We start from the raw sequence: 11,856 nt of genomic DNA on the forward strand, positions 1-11,856 counted from the left end.
CAATCTACAATGAAATGCAATGAATATGTACAAAATATACAATATTTACAGGTACCTACAACTGATGAACAGCACAAGGACTCCCCTGGTCTTTGACCTAATACCTTCTCCCTCCCTCGCTCCCCTTACCCCCCTGTACATAAAAGGGAATAGGGAAAGGAGCAGAGAGACATTAGAACTTAGCCAAAACAAGGCAGCCAAGGTCAAGCTGAAGCTAGTTAGTATCTCTCCCAGAGCAAAGAAGTGAGAGAAGTGAGAAATTGTTTACATAGATTCATAGAATCAGTCAGGGTTGGAAGGGACCACAAGGATCATCTAGTTCCAACCCCCCTGCCATGGGCAGGGACACTCCACACTAGATCAGGCTGGCCACAGCCTCATCCAGCTTGGTCTTAAACACCTCCAGGGACAGGGCCTCAACCACCTCCCTGGACAACCCATGCCAGGGCTTCACCACTCTCATGGTGAAGAACTTCCTCCTCACCTCCAGCCTGAATCTCCCCACCTCCAGCTTCATTCCATTCCCCCTAGTCCTATCACTACCTGAGATCCTGAGAAGTCCCTTCCCAGCCTTCTTGTAGGCCCCCTTCAGATACTGGAAAGCCACAATTAGGTCACCTCTGAGCCTTCTCTTCTCCAGACTGAGCAGCCCCAACTCCTTCAGTCTGCCCTCATAGGAGAGGTGCTCCAGCCCTCTGATCATCCTCATGGCCCTTCTCTGGACACCTTCCAGCACCTCCATATCCCTCTTGTAATAGGGGCTCCAGAACTGGAGGCAGTACTCCGGGTGGGGTCTCACCAGAGCTGAGTAGAGGAGGAGAATCACCTCCCTTGACCTGCTGGCCACACTTCTCTTGATGCCGCCCAGGATCTGATTTGCATTCTGGGCTGCAAGTGCACATATCTTTCCAATGGGATTGTTTAGAACAATCATTATTTTCCTTTTTACACCCAGTTGTGATTCATTTACATTTTACTACTTTCTGCTCAAGAGCTGTGAAAAATGTTTAAAGGCATAGTCTAAAACTACCAAATTCCACCCCTTTTAAACAATTCCATTGGCTGCTAATACTACGCATCTAATCTAAATCAATTTCTAGAATAATGAGTAAATAAAGTTCATGGTGATTCTAAAATTAACTGTTTTGATATTAGAAGGTCTTAACAGGAAAAATAATTCCAATTTTGAAACTGCAGCAGTTCAAAAGCTAAAGAAATGGCAATTAAATCTCTCATTCCAGGAACACTAATGGCAATTAAATCTCTCATTCCAGGAACACTAAATGGGAACACTATGAAAAAAAAATCATTTAAAAGCTAAACAATTTGTGTGATATTCACAGAACCACAAAATCACCAAGGTTGGAAGAGACCTCAAAGATCATCAAGTCCAACCTGTCACAACAGACCTCATGATTAAACCATGGCACCAAGTGCCACATCCTGGAGAAGAGGAGACTCAGGGGTGACCTTATTGCTCTCTACAACAACCTGAAGGGAGGTTGTAGACAGGCGGATGTTGGTCTCTTCTCCCAGGCAACCAGCACCAGAACAAGAGGACACAGTCTCAGGCTGCACCAGGGGAGGTTTAGGCTGGATGTTAGGAAGAAGTTCTACACAGAGAGAGTGATTGCCCATTGGAATTGGCTGCCCTGGGGCGGTGGTGGAGTCACCATCATTGGAGGTGTTCAGGAGGAGACTTGATGGGGTGCTTGGTGCCGTGGGTTAGTTGTTTAGGTGGTGTTGGATTGGTTGAGGGGTTGGACACGATGATCTTGAAGGTCTCTTCCAACCTGGTCTATTCTATTCTATTCTATTCTATTCTATTCTATTCTATTCTATTCTATTCTATTCTATTCTATTCTACTCTACTCTACTCTACTCTATTCTATTCTATATGTCAAGCAGAGAAACAAACATAGAGCTCTTGAAATGCTTATTTTACTAAAAATGGACTTGACATGCCAATGGAGTCATTTCCTGTGGCTTCAGGTTGCCTATGGCAAGGGATCCTTTCTGCAGACAGTTTTGTGTTGCCCTCATGGCTTGACTGATCAGTGAGGCTAATTGAGTCATGTCAGTTCACACCACTAGAGGGGTATGTCCTGTAAATTTAGTATGTGGATCCAGGAATTTATTCCTTGAGGAATGGGAAAGGGCTGTTGCTCACAATTTGCACTTTGTTGAGCTCTTTCTCTTTGTGATCCATGAAATTCAGGAAATGATTTCTGAAAATGTTTTTTTCTCTCTCTCCAGGTGAGCACTTTATTGTGACTTGTGAGGCAGTTTAATTTCTGCATAAAATGAGATTTAACAAAGGGATTGATTAGGATTCATTATGGCTACATATGCTGGGGAAGACTGAACATTCTCCCTCTCATCATTCTATGTGTGTGAGGTGGAGGTAAAATTGACACCAAATCATGGAATGGTCTGCGTTGGAAGGGACCTCCAAAGCTCATCCAGTCCCACCCCCTCTGCACTCATCAGGGACATCCTCAACTAGATCAGGTTGCCCAGAGCCCTGTCAAGCCTCACCTTGAGTATCTCCAGGGACAGGGCCTCAACTACCTCCCTGGGCAACCTGTTCCAGTGTTCCACTGCCCCCATGGTGCAGAACTTGTTCCTAACATCCAATTTAAATCTACTCTTCTTGAGTTTGAAACCATTGTCCCTTCTCCTGTCACTACAGACCTTTGTAAACAATCTCTCTCTATCCTTCTTGTAGACTCTCTTCAGGTAATGGAAGGTCACAATTAGGTCTCCTTGGAGCCTTCTCTGCCTAAGCTTAACAACCCCAGCTTCTTCAGCCTGTCCATGTAGCAGATGTGTTACAACCCCCTGATAATATTTGTGGCCCTCCTCTGGATCCACTCCATCAGGTCCATCTCCTTCCTGTATTGAGGGTTCCATCTTGAAGATGTTTCCACCACTCAGTTCTATTAATGTTAAAATGAAGCTATCCTCTACATAAATAAAGCTGAGGTTTGTGCTAAAAATGCCCTGTTACAATTTTACATTCTTTATCACAGACTCAGAGGATAGTTTGCTTTGGAAGGAACCTTTAAAGGCCATCCAGTCCAACCCCCCTGCAGTCAGCAGGGACATCTTCCACAAGAACAGGTTGCTCAGAGCTCTGTCTAACCTGACATGGAATGTTTCCAGGGATGGAGCATCTACCATCTGTCTGGGCAACATGGGACAGTGTCTCACCAACCTCTTTGTAAAGCATTTCCTCCTATCTAGACTAAATCTTCCCTCTTTTGGTTTAAAATTATCACCCCTTTTCCTGTCAAAACAGGTCCTGCTACAAAGTCTGTCCCCTCCTTTGTTATGTGCCCCTTTAAGTACTGAAAGGCAGCAATAACATCTCCATGGAGCCTTCTTCATGCTCACAACCCCAACTCTCTCAGCCTGTCTTCACAGCAGAAGTTTTCCATCCTCCTGATCATCTTTGTGGCCCTTAAATGGATCTGTTCCAACTGGTGCATGTCTTTCCTACGCTGAAGTCTCCAGAGCTGAGCACAACACTGCAAGTGGGGCCTCGTGTATTACCTACGAACCTGTACCTCCTCTAAGGATCTTATTTTATTGGGTCATAATTTATACAACATCTTGGGCATGGAATCCTGAGCCAGACCTCTTGGCTCTAACATCTCACATCCCAAGAAAATGTTGTGTTTGAAATACTGCAGCTTGACAAGTCATCATTGGCAGCTTTCCTGTACTTGTCTAGTCTGTACTGGTACCAGGAAAGGGTCATTAACACCTCTAGATCCTACAAGCCCGATCCTGTGTAGCATGTAATTTATCCCATCGATTTATATGCAGATAGAGTGAGTAAGCTGCTAAAGAGCTGGGTTGTAAGAGGCTGAATCAGACCCTTTGTGAAGCACCTTGAAGTTTAAGGGCTCTTTATGAGCGCCGTTGTTGGGATGATGACGATAATTATGCCTGAAGTAGAATCACAGAAAGTTATTGGCACCTGAATGAGGGAAAAAGAGAAGTAATTTTTCAGGATCTGATCCAAGAAACTTCAGCAGCTTTTAGCAGAACTGATTTCCTATTCATAGCCAGGTGAAGCTGAAACGGGGTCTGCGCCTGGGCTGGAGTTAAATAGAATAGAACAGAATGGAGTCATGAGTTTGTCAAGCACCATCCAAGGGACTCAGGTCCTGGAGCCATATAAATATTCATCACCTCCCCAGTGTAATTTGACTTATTCTTAGTCATATTTTCGAGGCTATTGTGTGCATTTTGACACATGGCTGTGGGCGCGAGTGACAGCGTCGCAGACTTCAGCTCTGCGCATCCAGCATCGAAGGGTTCAGACATGAGTGCAACATCCTGAATGTTACAGGCTTGTTGAAAACAGGGGCTGCTGAGTGCAGGAGTTTAGGAAGAAGGTGCAGCCTGCTGAGGAGAGTGGAGAATAGTTCAATCCCACGTTGAATCTTAGCAACGTAGAATTGTTTATTATTTTAAGGAATAGCCTGGAGAAGAGAAGGCTCAGGGTGACCTCATTGCCCTCTACAACTACCTGAAGGGTGGTTGTAGCCAGGAAGGGGTTGGTCTCTTCTCCCAGGCAACCAGCACCAGAACAAGGGGACACAGTCTCAAGCTGCGCCAGGGGAGGTTTAGACTCGAGGTAAGGAGAAAGTTCTTCACTGAGTGAGTCGTTCATCATTGGAATGGGCTGCCCAGGGAGGTGGTGGAATCACCATCCCTGGAGGTGTTCAAGAGGGGACTGGATGTGGCACTTGGTGCCATGGTCTAGTCATGAGCTCTGTGGAGACAGGTTGGACTCGATGATCCTTGGGGTCTCTTCCAACCTTAGTTAATACTGTGATACTGTGATACTGTGAATAGGTAAGCAAAAATACCTGTATTTCCACCCAATGCTTTCTTTGGCAGCAAAAGGCATTTCCTAATGTTTTACTTCTCTTTCCTCGTTTTCCCCCCTCCCTCATGGATCTTGGGGCTGCTGTGATGTGGCGACGCTCAAAATCAGGTCTGTTCAAGGGTCTTGTTTCACACACTCCTTTTGTCATTGAATCATAGCATGGTTTGGGTTGGAAGGGACCTTTAAAGCTCATCTATTCCAACCCACCTGCACTAAGCAGGGACATCTTCAACTAGATCAGGTTGCTCAGAGCACCTCCCAAGCTGACCTGGAAGATTTCCAGGGATGGGACATCTACCACTTCTCTGGGCAACCCAGGTCAGTGTTTTAACACTCACTGGAAAGAATTTCTTCCTTGTGTCTAGTCTAAATCAATGCTTTTTCAGTTTCAAACCATCACTCCTTGTCCTGTCACAAGAGCCCCTGATAAAAAGACTGTCTCCATCTTTCTTAAAAGCCCCAATCCTCCACACAGCTTTTCAGGAGCTGTTTTTCTTCTTCATTCTTTTCCGAGCATAAGCCTGTCTGATCAGGTCTATCAAAATGCATCCTACAACTTTGCAACTCAAAAGCTGAGGCAGGTGACACCATCCACATTTAATCAAAATCAGGGTGTTTGCTTTCTGATAGCAGTGGATTAAGCTGAAGTTTATCTGCACCCAGTGGTTACTACCCTGAGAAGAGACAGCATGTGTAGGTGTCTCCAAGCACCTGCAGCTTTCAAACCCATTGTATTAACCTGAAATAAAATTGCTGTCAGTTTGCACTAATTTGCAGGGTTGGAACTGGTATGGGAGGAGATAAACCTGCTGTTCAGCCATTCCCAAGGGAGAAGCAGTTGACAGTGGGAGAAGCGTGGAAGCGAGAGCTCGGCTTAGTAATGTTCCCAGTCATCTGAGCTTAATTCACCCTTATATGTGAATCAGAGCCCTTATCAGCTGCAGAATGTCTGGGGTAAATGCACACCAGTTTAAACTGAAATACCAAATGCAAAGCTGTTATGGGAGGGAGGCTTCCTTCCACAAGCACAAACGGCATGTGCCTCAATCTCATTGACTTTCAAAGGAATCTGGGAATCAGTCCGCCTTTTGTGCCTTTGGAATTCTTCTCATGCTTAAAAAAAAAAAGAAAAGAAAGACAAAAGCAAGTGCCATAACAATCCATTGCTGACACTTGTAAACAGCATTCTCTAGGAATAGCACAGAATCACAGAATTCTGTGATATGTAGTAAGCTGCCTTCTTCTGCCTGCTTGTTTACACGCAGGGAGCTCAAATGAAGAGACTTTGTAAACAATATTTCAGTCTGTTAATCTCTAATTAGATCTTGCCTTAAAGGCTCAATTCACTTCCTTAAATGCTGAGATTCTTTCAGAGCAGCAGCTCTGGCCAGGAAGGATGCCCTAGGGTCACTGGATGTTTCCTAGACCAAGTGTCATACTCCCTGTGCCTCTCAGCTGTTTTGTGTCCAGCAGCACTCGATGCCTGTGTTACAGTATCACAGTATCACAGTATAACTAAGGTTGGAAGAGACCCCAAGGATCATCGAGTCCAACCTGTCTCCACAGACCTCATGACTAGACCATGGCACCAAGTGCCACGTCCAGTCTCCTCTTGAACACCTCCAGGGACGGCGACTCCACCACCTCCCTGGGCAGCACATTCCAATGACAAACGACTCTCTCAGTGAAGAACTTTCTCCTCACCTCCAGCCTAAACTTCCCCTGGCGCAGCTTGAGACTGTGTCCCCTTGTTCTGGTGCTGGTTACCTGGGAGAAGAGACCAACCCCTTCCTGGCTACAACCTCCCTTCAGGTAGTTGTAGAGGGCAATGAGGTCACCCCTGAGCCTCCTCTTCTCCAGGCTAAACAACCCCAGCTCCCTCAGCCTCTCCTCACAGGGCTGTGCTCAAGGCCTCTCCCCAGCCTCGTTGCCCGTCTCTGGACACGTTCAAGTGTCTCAATGTCCTTCCTAAACCGAGGGGCCCAGAACTGGACACAGGACTCAAGGTGTGGCCTAACCAATGCAGAGTACAGGGGCACAATGACTTCCCTGCTCCTGCTGGCCACACTATTCTTGATGCAGGCCAGGATGCCATTGGCCCTCTTGGCCACCTGGGCACACTGCTGGCTCATGTTTAGGTGGCTGTCAATCAGCACCCCCAGGTCCCTCTCTGTTTGGCAGCTCTCCAGCCACTCTGACCCCAGCCTGTAGCTCTGCATGGGGTTGCCATGGCCAAAGTGCAGCACCTGGCACTTGGACTTGTTGAATGCCATCCCATTGGACTCTGCCCATCTGTCCAGTCGGTCGAGGTCCCTCTGCAGAGGCTTTCTACCCTCTAACTGACCAACATCTGCTCCCAACTTGGTGTCATCTGCAAACTTGCTGATGACTGACTCAACCCCCTCATCCATATCATCAATGAAGATGTTAAAGAGGATGGGGCCCAGCACTGATCCCTGGGGGACGCCACTAGTGACTGGCCGCCAGCCGGATGTGGCACCATTCACCACCACTCTCTGGGCTCGGCCCTCCAGCCAGCTCCTAACCCAGCACAGAGTGTTGCTGTCCAAGCCATGAGCTGACAGCTTAGCCAGCAGTTTGCTGTGGGGGACAGTGTCAAAGGCCTTGCTGAAGTCCAGGTAGACTACATCCACAGGCCTCCCCACATCCACCAGACGGGTCACCTGATCATAGAAGGAGATCAGGTTGGAGAGGCAGGACCTGCCCCTCCTAAATCCATGTTGGCTGGACCTGAGCCCTTGGCCGTCCTTCAGGTGCACAGTCATTTCCGCCAGGATAATCTGCTCCATCACTTTCCCTGGCACTGAGGTCAGGCTGACTGGCCTGGAGTTTCCAGGTTCCTCCATCCGACCCTTCTTGTGGATGGGGACCACACTGGCCAGTTTCCAGTCATCTGGGACCTCTCCAGTGAGCCAGGACTGGAGGAAAATGATGGAGAGCGGCTTGGCCAGCTCATCTGCCAGCTCTCTCAGCACCCTAGGATGGATCCCATCCGGTCCCATGGACTTGTGGGTGTCCAAGTGGCTCAGCAGGTCCAGAACTAATTCCTCATGGTGTTTTAGCAGCTGAATTGAGCTGAGGTGTCTGGCTTATTGGACTGGATGGATTTGGATGAGGTCATGAACCCCAACTCCTTACTCTATTTGAAAATCTCCCCACTCTGATCTCATCAACCTTGAATGTGTTTAAAGGTGGTTTGGATGTGGTGCTTGAGGATATGGTTTAGGGTTGAACCTTGCAGGGTAGGGTTATTGGTTGGACTTGTGACCCTGAGGGTCATTAGCAACCTGAATGTTTCTGTGATTCTGTGATTCTGAGGTCAGTGAAGCTCCTGTTATGTGTTCTGTGCTCATGGTGTCCTTGAAAGGTACATACACCACTGACTCTTGGACTTGCTTTGACCTCAGCTGGCTGAAATTGAGGCATTTCTGGGAAACAGCCTTACTTCCCGATATTATACCACTCATGGGAGTTACTTGTCCTTAGGACATAAACTTCCTATAGGAAATCTGGGAGGAGAGATATACCAGAAGAAAAGAGCCACAAAATATTGTTTCTGTCCAGCACTTGAACAGGGAACAATGAGTCCTTTTGGGACTCAAAGAAGGCTAGTAGCCCTTTTCACGTGGTGAGATCAGGAGAAGGGATTCTCTCTGTTCCCATCACAGGATCACAGAGTCACCATGGTTGGAAAAGACCTCTAAGATCATCAAGTCCAACTATCCTAACTCCTTCTTCATGAATAGAGCTATAAAAGGATTTGGAGAAGAACACATCACTGGCTCTCTCTTACAAACAGCTCATTATGGGGAAGCACAGAATCACAGAGTGAAGGGACCTCAAAAGATCACCTAGTCCAACCCCCCCACTAGAAGGATCACCTTGGGCAGATCACACAGGAACACATCCAGTCAGGTTTTGAACGTCTCCAGGGAAGGAGAGTCCACAACCTCTCCGGGCAGCCCACCCTCACAGTGAAAAAGATTTTCCTTATGTTCATGTGGAACCTTCTATGCTCCAGCTTGCACCCATTGTCCCTTGTCCTATCATTGGACATCACTGAGCAGACCCTGGCTCTGTCCTCCTGACACTGCCCTCACCCCTCACTTTTCTCTCCAAGCTAATGAGCCCCAGCTCCCTCAGCCTTTTCTCCGAAGGGAAGGGAGGACACTAGCAGCTTGCAACTGAAATCAGAATCTGTGTGTAGTGGTGTGATATTGCTGTGGCACAGAGGAAAGAGTGTTGTTGCACAACAGAAATATTTTTAACCCTGCAGGAAATATTTTGAAGTCTCCACATTTTGTGTGACTTGGCAGTGTCCAAAGCCAGTGGGGTGAACTATGCAGGACTCTCCTGGCAATAGAAGCTACCTTGTGCAGATAAGTTGCTGTTGCCAGTGTCACTCTAGTTTTATAACTTTCAGTTTAAGGAAGAAAACAGCCACAAACCATTAATTTGATTTTCCATAATGAATCAACCACTGTCTGAACCTGGAAGGCAAAATACCACAGAATCACAGATTGTTAGGGGTTGGAAGGGACCTCTGGAGATCATCGAGTCCAACTTCTCTGCCAAAGAAGGATCACCTAGGGCAGGGCATACAGGTATGCATCTAGATGGGTTTTGAAAGTCTCCAGAGAAGGAGATTCCACAACCTCTCTGGGCAGCCTTTCCAGAGCTCTGGCACCCTCACCATAAGAAGTGTCTCCTCATGTTGGGGTAGAACCTCCTGTGTTCCAGCTTGTATCCATTCCTCCCTGCCCTATTACTGGGCACCACTGAAAAGAGGCTGGCAAACTGGCACCTTCATGTTGTCACCCACCATTTATAGATGTTGATAAGATCCCCTCTCAGCCTTCTCAAGACTAAAGAGCCCCAGGACTGTGAGTCTCTCTTCATAGGAGAGATGTTCAAGTCCCTTCATCATCCTCATAGCTCTCCACTGAACTCTCTCCAGCAGATCCCTGTCTCTCTTGAATTGAGGAGCCCAAAACTGGATACAGTATTCCAGGTGTGGTGTCACCAAGGCTGAACAGAGGGGCAGAGTACCCTGTGGGATGCCCATCCAATTGTGCCCTGCTTAGCACCTGGTCTCCTGGATAGGGAAAGCAATTTCCTTGTATTGCTGCTCTTGGAAACCTCTACATGATAGAGAAACTCACTAGGAGCAAGTGAAGAGTCTCAGTGGTAGGCAAGTACAGGGAGATTAAAATGTTAAATGTTAAAAGAACTCCTGAAAGATCAGACACTTGAATTCTCTTCAGTTGCACTGCACCTTCAGTAGGGAAGGCAGCTGCTATTTTCTTGAGGGTGCTGGTGGATGAGAAGCTCAATATGAGCCAGCAGTGTGCACTTACAGCCCAGAAAGCCAAGCAGGGTGCATCAAGAGAAGCATAGCCAGCAGGTCGAGGGAGATGATTCACCCCCTCCACTCTGCTCTGGTGAGACCCCATCTGGAGTACTGTGTCCAGTTCTGGAGCCCCTATTACAAGAAGGATCTGGAGGTGCTGGAATGTGTCCAGAGAAGGGCCACGAGGATGATTAGAGGGCTGGAGCTCCTCTCGTATGGAGACAGACTGAGGGAGTTGGGGCTGTTCAGTCTGGAGAAGAGAAGGCTCTGAGGTAACCTTATTGTGGCCTTGAGTATCTGAAGGGGGCTACAAGAATGCTGGGGAGGGATTTTTTTTAGGGTGTGAGGTAGTGATAGAACTAGGGGGAATGGAAAAAACCTGGAAATGGGTGGATTCAGGTTGGATGTTAGGAAGACGTTCTTCCCCATGAGGGTGCTGAGAAACAGAATCAGGTTGCCCAGGAAGGTGGTGGAAGCCTCATTCCTGGGTGTTTTTAAGGCCAGGCTGGATGTGGCTCTGAGCAACCTGTGTGAGGTGTCCCTGCCCATGTCAGGGGAGTTGGAACTAGATGATCCTTGAGGTCCCTTCCAACCCTAAACATTCTATGATTCTATGATTCTTCCTTGTTCCATGTGAAAATAGCATATTTTCTCCAAACAGATGGACATCTTCCTACCTAGCCTAGAAACAAAACACATGTTGCTCATGTAAATAAACTATTCTTATAGTTCTGCCATTTACTGCAGGAAGCAGCAGGAGAGGAAAGAGATCACCTCCCATTATTTACTTGGCAAATGTCCTCTCTTCCTACGCTGGCTATCAGGTAATTACCAGTGAGCTAATCAACTTGCACCTCAGCCAAACTCTTTATGTTCATGTCATCAATAAAGGAGACTGCTCAGATGGTTCAGATTGGCTTTATTTGTAAAGCCTGGATCTTTCAGATCTATGAACTAAAAGAGGGATTAAAGCAAATACAAGGAAATGGAATAAAAAATTTCCACTTATGGCTGTCCTCTAGGCTGACTTGTGTCCCATGGTCATTCCCACAGTTAATGTTTGATGATCAGTTGTAGGTCATGCCTAGACATGGAAAGAAAGATGTTTTCTGGAGCTGTTGCACTACTGGTGGCATCAGCTCAAGAGAAGTGAGTCACTTTAGCTTGTATTGCAAAAGGCCATTGCTATAGACACCTTGGTGAGGCCCTCATGCTGCATGCATTTATATGAAGGAGAGCTGGCTTCTGGACATAGAATCATAGAATTGTTTAGGTAAGAGAATACCTTTAAGATCACCAAGTCCAGCTGTTGATGCAGCACTGCCAAGTCTGCCACTAAACTGTGTCCCTCAGCCTTACATATGCATGTATTTTGAATCTCTTCAGGGATGGGGATTGCACCATTTCCCTGGGCAGCCTGTTTCAGAGCTTGACAACCCTTTGGGGGGAAAATATTGTTCCTAATATCACAGGATCACAGAATCACAGGATGTTAGGGGTTTGAAGTGACCTCTGGAGATCATCGGGTCACAACCTTACTGTGTCCAGTTCTGGGTCCCTCAGTTTAAGAAGGACATCGAGA

Source organism: Dryobates pubescens, chromosome 10 (assembly GCF_014839835.1).
Source record: "Dryobates pubescens isolate bDryPub1 chromosome 10, bDryPub1.pri, whole genome shotgun sequence".
Classification (NCBI taxonomy): domain Eukaryota; kingdom Metazoa; phylum Chordata; class Aves; order Piciformes; family Picidae; genus Dryobates; species Dryobates pubescens.